Here is a 12,207-nt window from a genome sequence, read left to right on the forward strand (position 1 = left end):
CTGAGTTGAGGGCTCTGGGGCCATTGCTGGGAAGCTCTAATACCGGATAAAAGTGTTTTGGACCAAATCCCAGGCGGAAAATTTTTTGTGTTTTTGATGACTTGCTTGCCTTTGAGGTGCTCTTAGGGGGGGTTCCGTCTGTTTGTGGGTGAGTTTCGTGGTCTGGGAGCACTGCTGGGACACTCTAATCTTGATTGCATTTGCTTTTCAGGAAATCCGTCGTGGCAACCCCGACTTATGGCCTAGCTACGCAGCGCGTTTGGACCGAAGGCCAAGAAATATTGCAAGTATGAGATTTTGCTTTTGGCCTGTTTTGGGGTGTTATGCTTCTTGGCGGGTGGGTTGGTGGGTCTTGGGGCATTCCTGGGAAGGTCTAATACCGGGTAGAAGTGGTTGGGACAAAATCCAGGCCGATTTTTTTTTGGCTATTTCTGACATTTTGCTCAATGTAGCGTTTTCGGGGGCCTGTTTGTGGGGCTTCCTGGTGTCTGTGGGTGGGTTTCGGGGTCTGGGCGCACTGCTGGCTATATATACTTTACTTTGCAAGAGGTTTGAAGCAAATCCATGGTGGCAGAGGGGAGTTAGGGCCTAGCTGCAGAGCGCGCGCGGAGTGATTTGGGAAATTTGTGAAAAATTGACAAAGTCCCCATTTTTGTACTTTTGCTCTTTGGCTGTTTGAGGGTCTTCTACTCGTTTTCTCCTGGGTTGACAGCTCTGGGGCCATTGCTGGGAAGCTCTAATACCAGATAAAAGTGGTTTGGACCAAATCCCAGGCGGAAATTTTTTTGTGTTTTTGATGACTTGCTTGCCTTTGAGGTGCTCTTAGGGGGGTTCCGTCTGTTTGTGGGTGAGTTTCGTGGTCTGGGAGCACTGCTGGGACACTCTAATCTTGATTGCATTTGCTTTTCAGGAAATCCGTCGTGGCAACCCCGACTTATGGCCTAGCTACGCAGCGCGTTTGGAACGAAGGCCGAGAAATATTGCAAGTATGAGATTTTGCTTTTGGCCTGTTTGGGGGTGTTATGCTTCTTGGCGGGTGGGTTGGCGGGTCTTGGGGCATTCCTGGGAAGGTCTAATACCGGGTAGAAGTGGTTGGGACAAAATCCTCGCGGAAAAGCCTTATGGCACTTTTTGAAACTTAGGGTTCGTTAGGGTTAGCCCTAGCAGCAGGATTGCATGTGTTTCGGGGTGTTCTAGATTTTTGCAACTGAGTTCTGGGGTCTTAGAGCACTCGTGAGAATGTGTAATTTTGGTTGCAAGTCATTTGAAGAAAATCCATGGTGGGAAAGGGGGGATTTGGCATAGTTAAAGAAAGCCTTTGCCACTATTCTTAACTTAGGGTTCGTTAGGGTTAGCAGTATTTCTATTGCATGTGTTTGAGTGGGGGGGATTTCGAGTCTTGGAGCGATGCTGGCTATGGATACTTTTGCTTGGTTGCTTGCAACTGGTTTGAATGCAATCCACGGTGGGTAAGGGGTAATTAGGAAGGGGGTACTTCGGCCTACTTTTACTTTCAAAGTAAGTTTTGTCACCAGTTTTCTGCTAGGCCTCGTTTTTTGAGATTTGATTGGGGGTCTTCTACATTTTTGCGACTGGCTTTAGTAAGGGTCTGGGTGGGAACACTGCTAAGAAGATCTAATTTTGTTCTAAAACACAGTTTACAGTACACCTAGCTTGAGGGGAAAGATCCGCTACATTAATTTGCCCCTACTTATTTATCCTTCAAAAGGTGACTCAGACAGAGTACGCACTTTCAAAAATATTGTACTGTCTACTAGGAAAATCAAATTGTGACTTTTTGCACTCCACAGCCTACATACCTTATATTTATTTATCAGTGGTGTTGTAATAATATATCACTTCCTGTTTTTCGTTGAATAATTACAGGCCGGGTTTCAGTCTCTGCAATGGGGAAAAAAGGATGGAGTCAGGCTTCACATTATCGAGCCACAATTCAGCATCAGGCAGGCAGTGGACAGGGTGTCTTCTGGTGACCAACATCGATTGGACGAAGCGTCGGCTGCAATGGAGGAGTGCCGCTATAAGAGGATTTTTTTTCTGCAGGCAACTTACTTACCACTTCCAACAGGACAACTACAACAACATAGATACAGTATCCCTTGCCTTTTTCTCTGACTGTGACTGTATTATTTGGATCTCTCTCTGCTTCTAAATTGATCCCTTAACACATCACTTAGTCCACTCCACTATCACATCTGCACCACACATAGTCATTTGTAAGTGCTCCTACGTAATTCGCAAGTCGCAGCACGCCCCAGCCCGTAGAGGACTGGGATGGCCCCAATGATGAAGCATGTCACCAAGGGGCAACCCTGGTGAGTGAGGGGACACCTAGAAAAAAAGCAATTTCCCCTTTTCTATCTACTATACCTTCCAGACCAACCCCATTGAGTGTTGTTGTGAATGGATTTATAGTGACGAGCAAGGCTCTCAGGTATCTGGCTACAGAGACCTTATGTTGAATATAGTTATCAATAATTCCACACACGCCCTGTACTGTCGCATTCTTTCTTCCACAGTTGTCGAAAGTACTACTTACTTTTCACTGACATGCATGCAGTAGTGTATGCACTTTCAAAGATTGATGGATAGGTTTGTACCCAAAGAATTGTTTATGTTCAATTGTTTGTCTATGCTGTGCTTTTTTTACAGGGTGTCTTCTGGTGACCAACATCGATGGACGAAGCGTCGGCTGCAATGGAGGAGTGCCGCTAATAAGAGGATTTTTTTTCTGCAGGCAACTTACTTACCACTTCCAACAGGACAACTACAACAACATAGATACAGTATCCCTTGCCTTTTTCTCTGACTGTGACTGCATTTCTTGGATCTCTCTCTGCTTCTAAATTGATCCCTTAACACATCACTTAGTCCACTCCACTGTCACATCTGCACCACACATAGTCATTTGTAAGTGCTCCTACGTAATTCGCAAGTCGCAGCATGCCCCAGCCCGTAGAGGACTGGGATGGCCCCAATGATGAAGCATGTCACCAAGGGGCAACCCTGTTGAGTGAGGGGACACCTAGAAAAAAAGCAATTTCTCCTTTTCTATCTACTATACCTTCCAGACCAACCCCATTGAGTGTTGTTGTGAATGGATTTATAGTGACCAGCAAGGCTCTCAGGTATCTGGCTACAGAGATCTTATGTTGAATATAGTTATCAATATTTCCACCCACGCCCTGTACTGTCGCATTCTTTCTTCCACAGTTGTCGAAAGTACTACTTACTTTTAACTGACATGCATGCAGTAGTGCATGCACTTTCAAAGATTGATGGAAAGGTTTGTACCCAAAGATTTGTTTATGTTCACAATTGTATGTCCATGCTGTGCTATTTTTTCTTGTCTCCCAAAACCTTTCCCAAAAAACCCCGTACCCATCCATTTTTCAAACCCTAACCCTCTTCCCCCGGGCTGTGTGGTTTTGATTGATGTGTGACTAAATTACAGCAATAAATCCACACACTTGCTGGGGCGGATAAGGTGATAGCAACAGGCTGGTGAAGAAATCTGAGGATATATTCTTACTATGCTTGACAAAGACCCATGGCTAATGTCAAAGAACTTCAACCAAATTAGTTATACTTTAACATTTGTTAGGCTACAATGTGGCACTGTTCTAGTGTACTTCTGTCACCTGCTATATTCTGTATTGTACCTTTGTATTGCTCAGGAGGACAAACCAGATTTCATTTCCTTTTTTTCATAGGCATGCAACTGCCACTGTGTCACACCACTAGTACCACCGCTATGAGGAAATTTTATCCGCCCAGGATTGCCAACCTTATTTGCTGTTTCCCGTGGAGCCAGCCCTGGGCCTAGCCCTACTTGCAAACAGAAATTACAGGTAAGATAGGCGTTTGGTTGGAGGTAGTATAATGGAGTATTAGGAGAGACGAGAGATTTGATTGACGGTAGTACTACTAAAGTCCTAGGACTATTCAGGAAAACAAACTTACTGTTATGTTAAACCCCCACCCACCAGACTCAAAAGCAGTAAAAAACAGGTATGGTCAGATAAAGTTTCAAAAAGTATATTTTTATAGCCCTAACAAAAGAATCTCCTGCAAGACCCTCCCTAACCCCAACGATTGTCCTTCAAAAGTCCCCAAAAATCCCAACTCCCAATTCCCACCCCCCAAAAGTCTCTAAAAAAGGGGCAAGGGACACTATGGCAGGGTGCTGTTGGAATTAGCAGCCAGGGCATCATGCTCCTTGCGGAGGGTGGCAAGTTCGAAGCGGAGGCCCTCCACCACGTTCTTATAGTTATGGACCTCCTGCTCCAGGTAGGACAGTCTGAGGGATAAGCGGCGCCGGTGTGCCTTGCAAATCCTGTGAGGGGCAGCTGCTTTCTTTGCTGCTGGGCGGTGGCGTTTGGCTTTGGTAGCCCGGCTCCGTACCGCTGGAGCACTGCGCTTGCTGGCAGCCCGCACGGAGGAGGATGCAGCTGTCCCAGTGGACGTTGTTGTTGTAACAGACTGCGTCTCCTCCTCCTCCAGGGATACCAGCCGCCGATATTCAGCAACAGTGGCATCCAGCCTCCGTTGCCGGGCCATTCGAGCCAGCTCCTTCCTCCTTGATGGTGTCTTGGATTTGAAAGGAGCAACTACATGAAAAAAGAAAGACATAGTCTGTAACCAATGCTCCTTAAGATTAACACAAAATGATTGAGCAGAAAGTTGTCACAGTAGAAGTAGCAAATTGAAGGCACAGTACATAACTATTGAGGACAGTATCTATGTAACCTCCGACTTCTTCATCCTTGCTCTAACATTAGTGGGAGTTTAAGGAACAAATTCTACGAGCACTATGGACTTCTATTACAGTCGACTATGACAGTACACCACTCTTATTCTTCTTCTTTCCTCTTGTTTAGGAAAATTGGTACGTTATCTTATGCAAGCCGGCATAATGCCAGCGCAGTGAACTTGCACCCGAGAAAAACAGACGCACACCATGGTGAGTGAGACAGACTTGCGTTACTGTACCGGTCCAGTACATGCAGGTGGTGAAGCTCTTACTTTTCTATTACGGGTGGCACTGAGAATACTCTGTTAAAAGGGCTACTGCTTAATTAATTTAGCTTTCACCCTACAGTGCAAATGAGTATTAGAAAAGGAAAATGAAGAAGCTAAATTATCTGATTATCTATCACTTCACATGGGATGTATTTGATGACATATGGGATGACTTTAGGTGCTTTGCTTATTATTGAGTGAACAGTGATACCCCCACACATGAATGACGTACTACTACTAAACTAAAGTTATTAAGGGAGGTAGGGAGTGTCCACCGTAATAACCGGATATATGCTGTGCTTGCAGTTGCAATACAAACTACTGCTACTATTCATGGTAGTCTTTGGACAACGTTACAACTTCTTTTCCTTGCCTTTCCTACACTGGAACGGACGTGCGGGTGCGGTGTTACATGCTCTTCAAAGTAACACTTAGTTCATCCAGTGACCGTCTACTCTCTCTAGATACACATATGCTATCTAAGAGTCAGATAGTACCATGAATGATCCAGGCATCCATCCATTCAAAGTATATTGCACACATACAGTTTCTGTCTCACCCACCCAGGCTGTTCTCCTTCCACCCATCCTTGCTTCATCATTCACCCAGCCATGCACCATACCATTTTCTTACCTTCCCAGCCACCTCGGGGACCAAGCAAACACATATCATTCTTCTTTGCCAGTCATCATTACATTTCTCGTGCTTCCACACTTACTTACACCCTTCTTTCGCTTTTCGTTCATCCCATCCATCAAGTTCACCTCAGATCTGATTGGGATTCTTCTCGCCAAAAACTTCACAGCTAAGTCGAAGTACATTTAGAGGAGGCTACTACCTGCTTTTTTATAATACACCCGTGCAGAAAGCACACTCTGCAGTCTTCAATCTCAATGACTAAGGAATGTATAGCTTACCTCTGCCCGCCACCACCGTGTGAACCCTCACAGGCATGTCCTTGGCCGGCACTTGCACCGCCTCCTCCCCAGAGTTGTCCTCCTCGTCCAATGCCACCACCACCTCCGCGCTGGCCCAGTCTCCAGATGTTCCACCTACAAAGTACATTTAATAATGTTAGAATACACCACTCACTACTATATAATATTTGGTCTAGGAGGAAGAAAGAAATGTGAAAAAAAGTGTACAATTTAATAATTTTTGACTGTGTACTCTAGAGTAAAAATGTCCCTTTTCCCAGGGAAGGCTGTTGTCTTGCTGCACTTTTTGGCACAACTGATGAATGTTTGCTTTTTACTTTTTAACACGCACCACTTTTTCTCCTAACAGACAGAACCTTGACTTCTAAGAACACGAGCAGGATCAAGTTCAAACCAGGTGAGAGCTCGGCTCGACCACAAGAAATGTGTCCAATTAATCGTCAGCACTAAGCACTTTTCCATTTTCAGTTACACGTTCACTTTTATGACAAACTTGAATTTAATAAATGTGTTTACTTTTAATAAAGCTTTTAAACTTAAATAGACTCTGTGGTTTTTGGTCCTCCAGACTAGAGTGGATGAGCTAAAGGTTTTCGAATTTTTGCAAGCATGAGTCCGTGCCTCTGCCATCGGTGACTTTGGGAGCTAAATGACTCTGCCACACTGTCTAGTCAGTAAGGAGATTGGGGGTTCAACTACAAAGTCTGTTATCATTGAGGTATGTGGAAAGTCTAACAGTTACAGCACCTATTATAATTGATAAGCTAAGCGATGCATTATTTAGTGTCCATAGTTCTGTTTGTGCAGATTTGTCCCTGCAACAGTAGTAGAATGGATTGTCCTCCTATCCAAACCAAAAGTAAAGTAGTATCTTATTCTTTCTTGGTGGTGGTCATTCACCTTTTTATTGTTGGCAATGGTCAAAGCATAAACATTTAGAATACTTGAAAAGACATTATGGACAATCCCAGAGGACTGCACTCAGTGCATAGAGCTATTGCTGACTAGAATGGGAGTCCAATGGAAATGCCAAATGTGCAATCTTAGTTAGCTACACAGACAGACTAATAAGAATAATCTAGTAATACCACACGGAGTCATAGTCGAGGCAGGATAAGAATTTAGATCCTGTCTACAAGAAGATCAAAGACGATTTAGAAAAAATCGAATAAGGAACGCTAGGAAAAAATAAGTACTCTATATTAAAATTAAAACTTACTGGGGCCAGTAAAGGAGCCCTCGACTGCCTGGTCCTGGCCTGCATCAACAACAGCACCCTCCTCCTCCTCCTCCTGTGTCCTCCTCTTGCCCCTGGGGGAAGCTGATGTACAACATGAAAGAAAGAAAAACAGAAAACATGGATGATATTTCTCAACCAAATCAAACATTTCAAAAGAACTAACAAAGTAACAAAATATTTTTGCGAAATAGCAAATAGAGAACGACTCCACGGGATATATTATTGACCAATCTCATGTGGTCGACTACGTCATTACTTTAGTATTGCTTGATTTGCGGACCGTCAAATTGGAAACTACCCTATGTAACTCACTAAACAAAGTACTAAAAAGGTTTGCCTAGGATTGGCAGGCAGCAGTCCGCAGCACGCAAAGGGACAGCCAAAGTCCATCGTGATTGAAGATCAGCGACAACACTAAAGTTTCCTACTACATTCACCAGTCATTAAAATACTCAAACTATTAATCCACCACCACTATTTCTTCTTATCGCCATGTGTACAAAGGAAGGACTGGACTTGAGTCTGTAGGGGCTGATTTAGAAGGCCCTTGCGGCTCTTTTGCTCCATTGTTGCGTGACTTTTGTGACGCAGCGACAGCACAAAAGAGGCGCAATGGTGCGGCGTATATTAACAACGTGACGCATCTGGGAGATGCATCACGTTGTAAAGCCCTGCGCCAATAGGGGGCGTTCCGGCGCAAGGGAGGGCGTTCCTGCGCAGGAACGCATCCTAAAAGTGGCTGAGGGAAATCTACAAGATTTCAATCAGTCACTTTGAGGACAATGATGCGTGACTCAAACCCTGCGCCTGCTTGAAGCAGACGTACGGCTTGACGCAGCATTGGGGAGATAGGGCACCCCAGAGCATTGATGGAGCTGCACCAACGTTGCGACGCAACTCCAGCAATGCGCCGCCTATACGGCACAGATGCGTAACGCTTTGGTGACGTTTTGGGCCTATGGCGCGCCGCATTGTAAATACGGCGCACCATGGGTGATGGTGGCGTGACGCACAATTACTGGCGCATCCCTGCAACTTTGCAGGGATGCGCCGGTAATTAAAAATCTGAACCTTAGTGTGGAGCATTACGCAGTTCTTTCAACTACACTCATACATAATTTCACAGGCCAATGAAATGAACACAAAATCTAAAACAAATAAGCATAGTAGCAACACTACTGAGAAGAAGGAGAGCAGTGTACCTGAAATGCACAGAAGATTTTGAAATAAAATTTACCTACAATGTAATGAGCAGCATTATTGCTCTTGGTAAAAAACAAAAAATTGCAATATAATAACACAGCAGGAGAAAACATAGTAGTAAAGACATAGCTACTACTACTCACCAAGCCCGGGGATCTCAAGGCCAAGGAGGTCGAGCAGATCTCGCTCACGGGTCAGGACATCCGTCCAGCGGTGGGTGGCCTGGTTGTAGGTGCGCCAGACCCGAGAGTGGTGGTAAATGGCCTGGCACACCTTCTCCCACCGCTTCCGGTGCTCCCGGGCCCCGTACCCGGCACTGATCTTGCCGCCTCCCATGATGGTCCTGGGGAGGCGGCGCTGAACATAAAAAATGAGTTGGGCCACCTCCTCCGGGGTAAAGATCTCCCGTGGCATCACTAGCTCCCCCCTCAAACGCCCGCACGGGAGCCGGACACGGGGTGTGGGAACCTTCCCCTTCTCGGGATGCTTCCCGGCTCCCTTCACCATGGTCTGGGCGGAAAGGAATAAAGAAAATAGAATAGGGAAGAGAAGAAAAGAAAAGAGTTCACAAAAGTAGTTTAAAATTAACCAAAAGTAGCAGTAAACACAAAAATATAGGGCTAGAAAAATAGAGGGATAGATAATAAGTAAAATAGATCAAAAAAACTTCAAACAAGCAAAGGATGGCAGAGATTGACAGAGGATACAAAGACCATGCCCAGAACCATAGCAATGAATGAGAAACAAGATGGCCGCGCCCGTTCACGACCGCGCGGGTAAGTTCGCGCGAGATTTTCCTTGCGAACACGCGGAAGACTGTACTGGCAAGCCGCGGACTTTGCGAGATTACACTTCGCGCCCGGAAACGGAAATACGTCAGGCAAACAAGATGGCTGCGCCCTTGAACGACCGCGAGGGTAACTTCGCGTCTTGCGCTACGAGCGGCTCGCAAAAACGCACAAAACCTTGCCAACTAACACGCCGCAAAAAAACCAAATTGCATATTCGCACGAATTTGCGGCTTCCGAATCCGATCTCGCGCGTGTTCGCGCCCCGCGAATCCTGCGAAATTGCAGAAAAACGAGTTTTTCAAAACTGAAAGCACTCGGCAGGGGCAAGAGTTCAAACTCATCATTAGTAACAATTCCCGGTAGTGCTTCCTGACTGGGGCCCCTCCAGAATTCAGTTGCTAGTTGCAACAATTGCATGACCCTGCTCTGACCCTCACAGCAGGCTTATACAATAGCTACAAGTAGGCCACAAAGAAGGTCCTGGGGAAAAAAAATGCACTGCAACAGAAAGCAAAATTACAGATAAGGAAGCAGGTGCCAGACTGGAATTTTAAAACAGTGACACATTAATAAACTAACCCCAAATTAATTCATCTCAGTTGAAGCAGGGCTGGTGTGCTTGCTTTTCCCCCCCATAATGTACAGTAATGATGAACCAGAGGGTGGCATTGATGTAACAGAGGGTTGCAGTGGTGAAACAGAGGGTGATGGGAACCTGTGATGATGAACCAGACGTAGAAACAACATAATTCGCGACCGTTGCGTGCCGAAATGTAAGTTCGCAATTGCGAACTGGTACGAAACCCTCGCGAACTGGCAGAAATCCTTGCGAACACAAAAAAAAATCCGCAAATTCGCAAGAATTCGCGGATTTTGCGGATTGCGAGTTCGCAAATCCACAAAATTCGCGAACGCGAGATTCGCAAAATTCGCCCATACTCAGTTCCAAGAGGCTGAAGCACTCGAGCCATCATACAGTGGACACTCGTCCATGAAGTTTCACCTCAGCCCACCCCCTCTGCCCACACCACCACATGTGCTACTTGTCTCTCTGCTGGAGCTGGAGCTGTTCCCATAGTGTACTCACAAATGCATTGAGGAGACTATTCCCCCTTGCAATACTGGGGAGACTGACTGTGGGAGGTAGGGCACAAGCCTTTCACCTGTGCTCCTTGGGTAGTGTCTAGTCACCCTCTCTCTACATCAGTGATGTCCCCTATTACTGAGGCCCTTGTTTGCCCCACGACCATGGCGCTGAAAGGTGTCCCAGATCTTTTGAACAATCAAGGACAATGGGGTCCCTGACCCAGGTTAAGTGGAAAATGACAGTAATAATCAGGGTAAAATAGGTCTCTCAGTCCATTGTGCATGGGTACTATTGCATCTGCTGCACAATTCAGTGCTCCGCTCATGCTCTAATACCGTGTGCTGTGTGTTTGGGTTTACAAGCGGGTGCAGGGACCCCATGAGCATTATGAACTATGTCTTGTTCAAGGACATGTTGCCTGTTTGGTTATATCCAGTAAAGGTTAAAGGTCATCATGGAGACTCACACACACACACACACACACACACACACATTGTGACTCATGCCTCAGAGCGAGGGCACTTTATTGTATACCCACATCCAGGCTACGGCTGGCCGGGAAACATGTATGAGACGAGGGCCCTCTCTGGGGTAGAGGGCTGTGTGTGTGGGAAGGAATGAGGGGGGCAGTTTCTCCTTGAAGGAAAGTGCTTCTTTTGACATGGCTAGTCCACCACTTTTTGTCTTAAGTCTAATTTCAAACTGTAAGTGCACTGTATTCCTGTTAACCAGGTTCCCAGTGCAGATCTTGTTTCTCTAAAACTATACCTGGATGGGCACAACTACTGTTGCCTCTATAAGCCCCAGTAAATGGTACTCCAGTACCCATGGAATGAGGACAGAAGAAGGTACCCAAGGAACCCCTAACCCAGATCCGGCAGTGTCACTATCGCAGTCCGCATGTCCAGATGAAGGAAACACAGAAGAGTCGACATAATACACAGTCCTGTGTGCCATGCCAACCCCACACAGCATAAGATATAGGTAAGCCACCATACTGCAGGCATTTTGCCCTAATGCAGGGTGCACTATACCATCTATGAGGGCTCATCAGCATGAGCAAATATACTCCTACGATATCCAGTCCATTCTGTGAGTTGCAAGTTAACAGGGAAGCCATAGAGAGTACATGGGTGGGATACTCAGCAACACAGGTTTCCTAGCTCCATGATGGCTTCACTGATTTCTAAGATGTTTGGTACCAAACATCTTGGGCAGATGTAGGATGCCTAATGGCAGTCGGTAACGGCCGAAATTATAGAATTTTGTCTGTTACCGACCTGTATTAGGCTTTTCAGATGTAGGAGGCCAAAATGGAAGGATTCAGTAATTTACTGAATCTGTATTTTAAGGAATTGGTAAATTACAGAATCCTTAAGATACCGATTTGGTAATTTACCGAATCCTTAATGTAGGAAGCACTCAAGTGAGTGCTTTTCTCATTTAAGGATTCGTTATTTACCACCAACTACATGTTGGTGGTAAATAACAAAACCGTTAAAAAAGCTATTTTGTGCTTTTTTAACAGTGCCATGTGGCAGACATACATGCCCTTAGGGCATGTATGTTTTGCCACATGTGCACCCATGCACTATTCAGGGGTGCAAGAGGGTGTCATTGTTACACCCTGCCACCCTTGTAAGTCTTCCCCCTATTACCGATTCTGTATTTTTACCGAATCGGTAATTCCCATTCATTCCTATGGGCCTCCAGGCCCATAGGAATGAATGGGAATTACCAATTCGGTAAATACCGAATCAGTAAATACCGAATGTTACGGGTTCAGTAAAATTTAACGAATCATTAGCTACATACCATTTACCGATTCTAAAACACCAAATCAGAAAAAAAAATCGGTATTTTAGAATCGGTAAATCGTATTTACCTACATCTAGCCCCTTGTCT

The sequence above is a fragment of the Lissotriton vulgaris genome, unplaced genomic scaffold (genome assembly GCF_964263255.1).
Source record: "Lissotriton vulgaris unplaced genomic scaffold, aLisVul1.2 SCAFFOLD_1058, whole genome shotgun sequence".
Lineage (NCBI taxonomy): Eukaryota > Metazoa > Chordata > Amphibia > Caudata > Salamandridae > Lissotriton > Lissotriton vulgaris.